Genomic DNA, 11,170 nt, shown 5'->3' on the forward strand with positions numbered 1-11,170 from the left:
CAGTCCATTTTCCCTTTAAGCATAGGAAAATGTGACTTCAACATTTCATCCTTTCCCAAATGCTTCATGGCCATTCCCATGTTGGCCTCTACTCATAATAACAAAACCCCTTATGAAGACATCAATTATTGTAGTGATATGGACTGTACCCCACTCATTTGCTGCTATACTGTTCACAACTACCCTAATATCTGGCACATGATATATGACTTAAAATATCTGTTATATGAATGAAAATGTCTAAATATTTTGCTTAATGTCTTGCAACTCTGATAAATATGTGTAATCTTGTTTTATAAGTGATGAAGAGAAGGCTCAGAGAGGCAAAACCATTGGCTCAGTGTGACAATTTATGTTATTATCAGTATTATTTTCTGTTCTTTTTTCTCATTGCTTTTTTGCCTTATGAGTTTCTAAGCATGGTTCAAGAATAGATCTAATCTCTAGAAGCTTACTCTAACTTGAGAACTATGTAATAATTCCCTAAAACAATATACAGAAATATCTTCTTCCACTGTGTTCTAGGCTATTAGACAGTGAAAATGATGTCATTGTCTTTCTTGTGAGAACACTCAGAGAGTGTTCCATATTTACCAAAGAGAGATAGTTTTGTGAGTGTATATTTATTGATGTTTATTGGTACATACATCTGTCTGCATACACATGTGTCTATGGATATGCTTTCTTGCTTGCATGTGTAAGACAAATGTTGACATTGCTTGTTTTCTGCTATTCCTTTCTATCTTATTTCGATACACTGTCCCTTAATAAACCAGAGTACACCAGATTGGCAAGGTTGGGTGGTAAGAAAACCCTAGAGAGCCTATTTATCTCCCACCACCAGTTCTGAGGTTATAGATAAACCACAGTGCCCCAAAAGTAAGGTCCTTGTGCCTGTTCAAGTATTTTACCTACTGGGTTATCTTTTTGGAGATATCCAGGTGTATTAGAGGCATGATGTTATAAGGCTGATGAAGGCAGACAACAGTTTGAAGGGAATGAGACTTTATTTATAGTTTTAGTCTTCAGAACAACCAGGGAAGTATCCTCTTTCTGCCAACTGTGAGTGGGTACTCAATGTAGCTAGGAAGGAGGCACCCATAGGAAATATTTTGTTTGAGCACTTGTTTACACATGCACAGCCTTCTCATTTTATACCCCTTTCAGAGATTGTCAAAGAACATTCCATGTTCTAGATTGTCAAAAGTTTGCATCCAGGTGAGTTATAAATACACTGTGCTTCAAAGAATCATCAACAAAAAATAAAAATTCTTTTTGTAACTTTTGTGTTGCATGTTTAAAAGATAATGAGAAGAACATTAAGTTAAAATACAGCATTAAAATTGATTTCATGTTACCTTTTCTAACATGGCTCCTAGAAATTTTTAAATTGCAATTTTGAAATTCTATTATATTGTTATTGAACAAAGTTTGCTTTGAGAGATGATTATATGTGTGAGTGATAAAATTATACACACTAATTTAACTAGGCACCTGAGCTCTGTGCATTTCATTTTGTATCAGTTACAGTTCAATTTAAAAAAAAATTATACATGTGGAGAGAGAGAGAGGGGGGGGGCGAGAGAGAGAGAGAGAGAGAGAGAGAGAGAGAGAGAGAGAGAGAGAGAGAACGGGTCACATAATAGAAAGATCTAACTTTTTTTATTTTTATTGAGCTCTACATTTTTCTCTGCTTCCCTCCCTGCCCCTCCCCTCCTCTTCAACCTTCCCCCAAGGTCCCCATGCTCCAAATTTACTCAGGAGAGCTTGTCTTTTTCTACTTCCCATGTAGATTAGATCCATGTATGTCTCTCTTAGGGTCCTCCTTGTTATTCTTTTATCTTTAGAAAATGTGCTTGGTCATAGATGAGAGAAGCCCATGAGCAATGCTGACATCCCCACCTGCTTTAGGTATGAGGTGTGATTCCCTGTCTCACCTCCATGATGGAATTATTGGAAACCATAGCTCATTTTTGTGTGTGTGTGTGTGGCTTTTCCCCTTCTCCACAATAACAAAGAATCCAAATGAAGCCAAAACCCTGACTGACTTAAGTACAGTTGTCATTACAGAAGCAGCAAGTGAAATATGGTCCAATATCCACATACATAGCCAAGAATGTTCTTTAAAAACAGAACAGAGAGACATACATAGCTCTAATCTACATGGGAAGTAGAAACAGATCTCCTGAGTAAATTGGGAGCATGGGGACCTTGGGGTAGTTGAAATGGGTGTAGAGGCAGGGAGGGGAGCAAAGAAAAATGTAGAGCTCTATAAAAAAAAAAAAACAGAAGAGTCAGAAGCCATAAAGTCCTTGCATTCTCCCAGATTTAGGTTTTTCTTTAACATGAAGACATATGTACTTTGAAGCTAAAAGATTCACTTTGCACTACCAAACTCATTCACTCTGTTATAAAAACAAAACAGCAACGTGAACATGCTAAAAAGCATAGCAGGTGGCTCAGGAATACTGCTTAAAATATACTGAAAATTAAAGGCCGTTAAAAGCTACATTCTTCTTCTGCTTACCTGTCAAAAGACATCCTGTCGAATGCAGCCACAGGTGGAACTCTAAGGGTGCAAGATTCTGGCCAGGTATCTTCTGAAGTAGATTGAATCTTCTGTCTGCAGGGAAATTTGTCCCTACTCATGTCCTGGGACTCCAACATCCCCTTGGACTCCAAAGACACTGGCCACTCAAGAAGGACAGCAAGAAAGCGCTTTTGAGTTCAGTACATAGCATTTGTTTGGAGTCAGTCCGAAGGTATGACGCACTCAAATGCTTGACCTTAGTTACTCAGTCTCCAACTGCTCTAGTGGTCAGAGATAGTGAGTGACTCAAGGCCTCTACCATAGCCTGCCTTGTTAGCATAAACTATCTGCCTTGGTCCAAGGTCTCAGGTATACAAAGATACTCTTATCAGACAAAATATTCCAAGGGCCTAGAGGTTGCCTCCCTGGAGCCAGCGCAAGACTAGCACTTTTCTGCTCACTTAACCCTTCATTACACAGAGATTTTCCAGAAGAGAAGAGGCCTTCTCAACGGCACCTCTGCTGGATAGTGAGTCTTAATTCCAAAAATAACGAGTAGGGAGCACCTCAACTTCCATCTAATCTCCTTTGTTTTGCTCTCTGTTTTTCTGAAAACCCACAAGTATGTTTTCAGTAGAGAAGGTATGTGTGCCTAAAACTAATTTATAAGATGCTAATTTCTCATTATCAAACATACATATAATAAGTGTGTGCTATAAATTATAAGAAGTCTTTTATGTTCTCAGTTTTTTCTAATATGGAGGGAATTGATAATAAAAACCATTTATTACCAGAGAAATTCCAGAAAAACCCACGAAAGCAGCCTTGTGCTCAGACCCCAAAGGTCACATACGTACTCCCTGATGGGAGAAGGCGTCAGAAAGATGACTAGGCTCACTATCTAGCCAACCTAGCCTACTGAGCAGTAAGAGATACTGGCTCACACAAAGATGGTTAACAGCTCCTGAGGAACACATGTGACTATCTTCTGGTCTCCACATACTCGTACACACTTGTGGACATGTACCTGCATAAACATGTGTACCCATACAGATATGTACAAGTATGCACCACACATACACACACAGAAAATACTGGTTCATTGTATGTAAGTGGTTTTCAATGGGAACTAAATTTTCCTTAAACCTCCATGATGCTGGTATTTGGCAATGCTTAAAGACATTCTTGCTTGTCATAACACTGGAGTGGCACATGTTAATTACATCAAGGCCATGATGCACAGGACTGCCCCTCACTGCAGCATTCCTCTGTTTCCAATGTCGGTGATGCCAAGACTGAAAAATCCTAGTTCACATCCATACAATCTTTAAAGAAAACTGTAAGATACAGAGAACAAAAACTAAAATAGTCTATAACCTTATGCTTTATCAATAACAATCATAATTAGTGCATCTTGGTGCATTTCCTTCTATTTTTTAGCATGTACATATATGTATATACTATTTTAGTTTATACAATGCCAGTCATCCTAGGCTTACTTTTGTATCCTGTTTGTTGCTTTTATTATATGAGCATACATAAAAATAACAAAGGATCATTGTAAGACAAAATTAAGAATCACAGTAAAGTACAAAGAAGAAAAAAATCAGAGTAGCAAATTTGATGTAATTCTTCTCTTAATATTTGATATTTGAATGGTTTTCTATTTCAGACTGGGTTTATGACTTAACCTGTATAAAACATGGGAAAACTCCTTCCTTTGATTCACAAGGAGACTTAGGAATTTAACAATTATCATCTGCAAATCCACACTACAAAGGTCTTGATTCCAGAAATGACTTCTTTTCACAAAATCCACACAAAATTTCCTGGGTTAATATCCCATTTGTTCTCACTCTTTAACATTTTACCAATGCTGACACACTTCACTTAACTAAATCTGAATTCTGTCAACTCACATTCTAACCAAAATGCAGTTGTAGAGATAAGAAGCACTCTGCTGGGGCCTAAACAATAGCAAATCAATATTTCCCAGCTAAAGGACAATCTTTGCACACTAGAATTGCATAGAGGGTGAAATATTTCTCCAGTTTTTAGAGGAAGCTATTTGAAAATGCATAATAAACTATTAGGTGTATTGTTTTCCTAAGCCAGGAGTGGAACGGAGCAGCAAGGAGACATCCTCTTTTTTTTTTTTTTTTTTTTTTGTTGGTGTCAAATTATAGACGAGTTCTCGAAATAGCAACTATAGAAAAGCAGCACAAAAAAATCTCACCACACATCTAACCAAGCCCCTATTGTCTTAATGTTTTCTTTCTCCACTAATGAAGCCTGTGATTGCCATCATTCAGGTTTTGAAGCAAAATGCTCACTAATCCCTCCTTAAGTCTCATTTTGGTATATTTAGGCCTGGACTCTACAGCAGAGAGAGGATTATGTTGCATTCCAGGATCAGAGTGCAATGCAGACTCTTAGCGGCTCGGAGAGATGAATGTAGGAAAAAAATGTACAAAGGCTGTGATTATTCAGCCAGAAGAGTGGATTTAGAAAAGAATTAATGATTTCTCCTAAATATAAAGAAGGTAGTATGTAACTGAGGGAACTCTACAAACTGGAGAAAATAAAACAAATTTCCTCTGGAATGTGAAAAAATTAGCTGACGTCTAACACAATTTTCTAGTGTCTTGACTGTCCATTTTCTCATCTACATGTCTACTCAACAATTATGTGTTTAGATCTTACTTGTTAATAAATTGATGCATTTACAATAAAGGGCCATTCATTTATTTGACAAGTATTTGTTGAGGTTCTGATAATCACAGATAAGGGAATTGGTACAGAAATAACTGACTTTACTATCAGTTGTGAAAACAGTTTGATAGGGTACCATTGGAAACTAACTACATTTCCATCTTAGGTTAATCACTATAATAGAATAAATCAGATGATCTCCAAAGTCTGTCTTAGCTATGTGATCCTTATATTTTCATTTAACAAAAAGTCATAAAGACCAAAACATTTATACCCATGCACTGTAATGTGACATCTTTGCAAATAACAAGAGTTGTATCTAGTTAGTTTATATTATGTATAGCTGCATAAAAATTCAAATTGTATCCTATTAATTATATGAATCAATTTGTTAGATTCCATTCGAACTATTAAACTGTTCCTACTTGATGAACATGACTATACTGGAAGACTTGAACAGTTGTTAGACTTCAAATGGGGAAACTGTCACCTATTTGGGTTTATCTTTAGGTGTAAGTGGCTATTGCTACTACAGAAAACTCCAATATGCAGCTAAAGAGAGCTCCACATTACAAAGTATTAGCAAGATCTCAGTGAGAGTCCATCAGTTTCATCAGCCTAATTCAGTGGCAACAGATGCTGAGAACCGGGGTTGATCTTACTCTTACTCATAAACTGGCAAAATGTGTGACATGAATCCAACACAAAACTTGCTGTAAGTATTTTTAGGAAACCACAACTCACTTTTGGGGAGATGGCTGAGCTGAACTGGCCATAGAACACTGCAATGCTCTGTTTAGCACGTAACTTCAGCTGAGTCAGCAGGAAGTTTCCAGAGATACAAGAGCTTGGGAGTTAGAACAGTGGAGAGTGACAGTAGCAGGAACAAGAGGAGACGTAAACCTTCCCTCAGTACATCTGTAGGCAGTCCGGCAGTGCCAGGACTAAGGACATACTTCTAGCTAAAATACAAGTCTCCAAGAAAGAGTTTTTACTGCTTAAATTTGAATAAACTCAGATATCCTGCAATGTTCCGAATTGTAGAGGACCTAGGGACAGACTGAGACTATAAACTACTTACATGGCTTATTGTTTGCACTTATTTATTGGAAGCATTTTAAAAGACTCTGTTTTGAAAATGTATTCGTAGGCCTTACCTTAAGGTGAAATCAAAGCATTTCCTTCGTCCCTATGGAACTGAAACTATCAGTAGTCAGATTTAGGCCCACTAGAGTTTGTCAGACAACCTATTTGGATAGATTCCCAAGATAAATCCTAAACAAATACAGATTCCCCATTTTAGACTTTTTTGAAGATATTTGTGGCATATAAGAACATTTGTAAACTCATAGTAGTTTGCATTGCTACTGTGTTATACTCATAAAAATTCAAATGGGAATATCGACTGAGGAGAATTTGCTTGGTCTGAAAGCACAAAGGTATTCCAAATGCCTGCACTTACAATTATAGGCCATTGATGAAATCAAAGCACTGCTTCAGCTTGCCTCTTCACTGTACTTCTTCACCTCAACTACTCTAACCATAGAAACCTAGAGCTAGGAATGCAAAGCAAAAGTTGCTTTCAAGACCTCTCACAGTGTGTGTAAACCACACTTGTACAAAAGTTGCCAGCAGTGTGGCCACACTGTTATCTCATGCTGTTAGCTTTTAGTGCTTCCTTCCTAAAGGAAATCAGTTCCCATTATTTTCAGCTAGTTAGTAGCCTCCTCCTTGTCCTTATCACATAGCCAGTCAGATAATCCACACATTGTTCCTTGATATATATATATATATATATATATATATATATATATATTGAATATATATATATATAGTGAATATATATATTCACTAGATTGTCATTGTCATTACCCATTTCTACACGTACAAACCAATAATGCTACTCTTGCCATATTACTCCCTGAAAGGAGTTCTCTATCTATTGTCTTATGATGTCATATTCTTTCTTTAGCTCTAATATTTAAAAACACGTCATTTATTCATTGATTATGTTTTGTGTGTACTTATCCATGGTGTGAGAAATGCACAGGATACCATGTGTGTGGTCAGTAGACAAAATTTTAGTGTCAGTTCTCTCCTTCGACCATAAATTCTAGGGATCAAATTCAGGTCATTGTAATTATACAGAAAGCACTTTTACCCACTAAGCCATCTTGCCAAGCCTCATAGGCTTATTTATACTTATTATGTTTTTGTTTGTTTGTTTGTTTGTTTGTTTGTTTTGTGGGCATTCATTATTTCCATGACAAGCCTTTGATTCTTGGAAAGCAAGGTCAACTTGTTAGTAACTGCTCAATAAATAAATGCCTCATGTCATTCAAACAAACATAATGAATTAATGTCAAGATAACAACATATGACTACAGCAAAAAACAAAGCTGTTCCCAGCACCTAAACACAGTTTCAACTAAAATGCTCAATATTCCTGGCCTGCACTGAAGGAAAAATTAGGTACAAGTCTCAAGTCTTAGCTTATCAAGACTTAGCTTATGGGACTATGTGTGATTAGAACCATAGACATTCAACCATCCATGAGATTCTCTCACTTGAAGCTAGAAGGAATTATTTATGTTTATGTTAATGGAGAATGATTTTAAAAAGTAAGGGCCAATTACTTAAAAGCTAGAGTTGTCATTGTTGAACAACAATTTCTATGAAAAATATTGCTTTGTAGAGGATTTGTTTAGTCATATATCAGTGCATTAACTGCATGTATATATGAATAACAAATGTACACTGGCCAAAGAGGCCAGAAAAGGGTTTCGGGTCTTTTGGAATTGGAGATACAAATGGCTGTTTGCCATCATGTAGGTGCTGCGAATCAAACACAGGTTCTCTGGAAAAACAGCCAGTTTTCTTAAATGCTAAGCCACAAATCCTGCCAAGAATGAGTTTTTGGCTATTGATTTTTCTTAAGTGTGTTTTCATCACCACTGTAATGTATATCCAGAAACACACTTAACTTTATGTTAAGGAACTTGTCTTGATATCCATATATGTTCTTAATACATAGTATAAAAATGACATTTGGTTGCATTTTCTAAGAGGGCAGATGAACATCTGTCCCCAAATCCAGTGTTACAAAGAATGGGCATTGCTGGCTCTTCTAACAATTCTGTTTCTTAAAAATTTTAAAATGGGAGCCAATACAAAATTAAAAATTCATAAGGGTGAAAATAGCTTTAACAACATTTATAGGTTCTATTCAAAATCCGTTTTGTGTCTGACAATATTTAGTATTATTAATGATTTTTGGTTTTATTGATGTCACCTTTTATGTGTACAGAAGTATAATCATCAGTGCTTTTTATTATTGCTATTATTGCTCTTACTCTTCTGTCACTAAGTGAATTTCTATAAACATAATTTAGTAGAGAGAGTAATTGAAGGGTTAGAGAAATGGTTCAGCAGATACAGGTGCTAATTGCCAAGACTGATGCCCTGAATTTGATCCTCAGCACTCACAAGGTAGGAGAGACTGGAATTGCACAAATTGTCTTCTGACCTACATACACGTACACACACACAGAGATGAGGAGACATGGAGAGAGGAAGAGAAATATAGAGAAAAAATAAATATAATTTAAAGAAAGTTGAGATTTTTAAAAATAAATCTTTTGTGTGCCAACTCACCAATGTCACAAAATTATATTCTACCAACAAATATTAAAAATATCTACAATTAGAACATATTGTGCCATGGTCTTAGTCCACCCAATCTTCCCTTCCATAAGACCTCTCCAATGCCTTTATCTAGTGGCATTCCTAATTCCAGTGCCCTGACCCAGTCTGGCCACTACTGTTTATGCTAACCTCTTCCTCCAGGCACAGGCAAGGACCCTGTTGCCTGCCAACAACCTATAGTTCCCTCACGTGGCACATCCAGTTCTCTACCCAGCCATGTCCTTAACACCTTAAGCTGGGGTCTAGCCAGGTGAGTTCATTTGATCCTCCCCTCCATGAACCATCCGTTATTCCTAGACAAACACCCAACGTTTTAGGATTGGACCAGTATGTGTGCATTATGCCTGCATGCCAGCCTAGACACTGAGCCCATCTGGCTTTATTCCACCTAAGTCACATCCAACCATTATGTCCAAATTGGTTTGCACATTTTGTGCTCTGTACTAACCTACTGTGTTTATATCAGACACAGACCTAATCTAAGTATACATACCCAGGTCTCATTGCAGAAATGCAAACAATATGAAAAATCAAGGTCATATCCCCACCCCAAAACTCACCAATCATATAAAAATAGCATTTGATATGAATTACATAATTAATCACAGGACACAGGATTTAAAAGAATAATTATAAATTCCATCAAATTTTGTGTGTGTGTCTTAAAATATATTTAATATAACCTGGTTAGGATGAATGGAAATGAAAACATTGTTTGGAATTATACAGGGGCTGGGGCATGGCTTAGCAGGACAACATGCGTCCAGCATGCAGGGCCCAAGGTTCTATCTCCAACACCTCAAAACAAACACTTCCTCCCAATTACCCCTCCCTAACGAAAGAATTACTCATAGATCTAAAGCCAACACAAGTCCCACGGTCTCATAAAAATGCTAATTTTAGGAAGAAAGCAGTAGAACTTGAAGTCAACCAGCAAGCATCTTTCTGTTAGCCTTTCTTTTCATACACTTCAAATTTATACTTGATGCCTTTTTCCTCCTGGACTTCAGAAAGGACCCCTGGGTATTCTGGGAGAAGTTTGTATTTCCCCAAATCAATTTCTGGAAGAACGTGTCACTTTCAAATTCCTGCATAATCCTTGTTATGAAGAGTCTGAGATGGCCTGGCTGATCCATGGCTTCCTTATAAACAGAACTGCCTCCAGCTATCCAAACCATGTCTACTTTATTTGCTAACTCTGGTTGTTCAATAAGTTTTAGGGCATCATCCAGACTTTTGGCAAGAAAATGAGCTCCTTGTAGCAGTTCCTTGAGCTCTCTGCTGAGAACTATATTGATTCTGTCTTTTAAAGGTCGATTCTTCTCAGAATGGAGAACCAGGTTTTCCAGCCCATAATCACCAGGTTCTGTTTACCTTCCACTGAGGAGGTTGTGGTCATTCTTTGGAAGTACTTGAATTGGTTCCTGAGTAGAGGCCAAGGCAGGTCTCCGTTCTTGCCAATGCCCATATTCTGGGACACGGCGACGATGCAGTTCAGCATTTGAACCATGTCAAGCGGCGATCAGCTCCTAGACAGCCTGTATGCTAGGGTTCCCCTCAAGTTTGGCCTCCATCAAAAATTTAAAGAAGTCATAAAGAAACAATTCAATTAATTTAAATAGAATGAACTTGAGAACAAATTCCTGAAAGATGCCCAAGAAAATATAGACATCAGGCTGATGGAAATGAAGCAGATATTCCAGGATTTGAAAATGTAATTCAATGAAGTGATAAAAATATTGAAGAAAACTCAAATTAAGATGAAATTTTAAAACCCAATAGCCTAACTAGAAAACTCAATGAAAAGCTGTACAAGTGGAATTAATCAAGCAGAAGGAAGGATATCAGGGCTCAAAGATAAAGTAGAAGAGCTATGCCAAACTAGCAATGAATATAGAAAAAAATTAAAAGCACAGAAAATGAATGTATATGAAATATGAGATACCATAAAAATAACTTTCAAATTATAGGAATAAATGAGGGAGATGAATACCAGATCAATTGCAATAGAACAAAACTTCAGCAAGATCATAGAAGAAAATTTAGCGAAACTAAGAAAAACACACCCATACACATACAAGAAGCACATAGAGGGCTAGAGAGATGGCTCAGAGGTTAAGAGCATTGCCTACTCTTCCAAAGATCCTGAGTTCAATTCCCAGCATCCACATGGTGGCTTACAAACCATCTGTAATGGGGTCTGGTGCCCTCTTCTGGCCTGCA

At 37.1% G+C, this 11,170-nt stretch overlaps 1 protein-coding gene and 1 pseudogene across 2 annotated transcripts in view; both read right to left on the reverse strand.

Annotated features, from left to right (window-relative positions):
* The window catches only part of Aff2 (ALF transcription elongation factor 2), a 563,721-nt gene that overhangs the window by 503,651 nt on the left and 48,900 nt on the right, over positions 1–11,170 (reverse strand). The gene's annotated exons all lie outside the window — the stretch shown is intronic.
* On the reverse strand, positions 9,663–10,457 carry LOC130867369 (dihydrofolate reductase-like; annotated as a pseudogene).

This window comes from Chionomys nivalis, chromosome X (genome assembly GCF_950005125.1).
Source record: "Chionomys nivalis chromosome X, mChiNiv1.1, whole genome shotgun sequence".
Taxonomy (NCBI): domain Eukaryota; kingdom Metazoa; phylum Chordata; class Mammalia; order Rodentia; family Cricetidae; genus Chionomys; species Chionomys nivalis.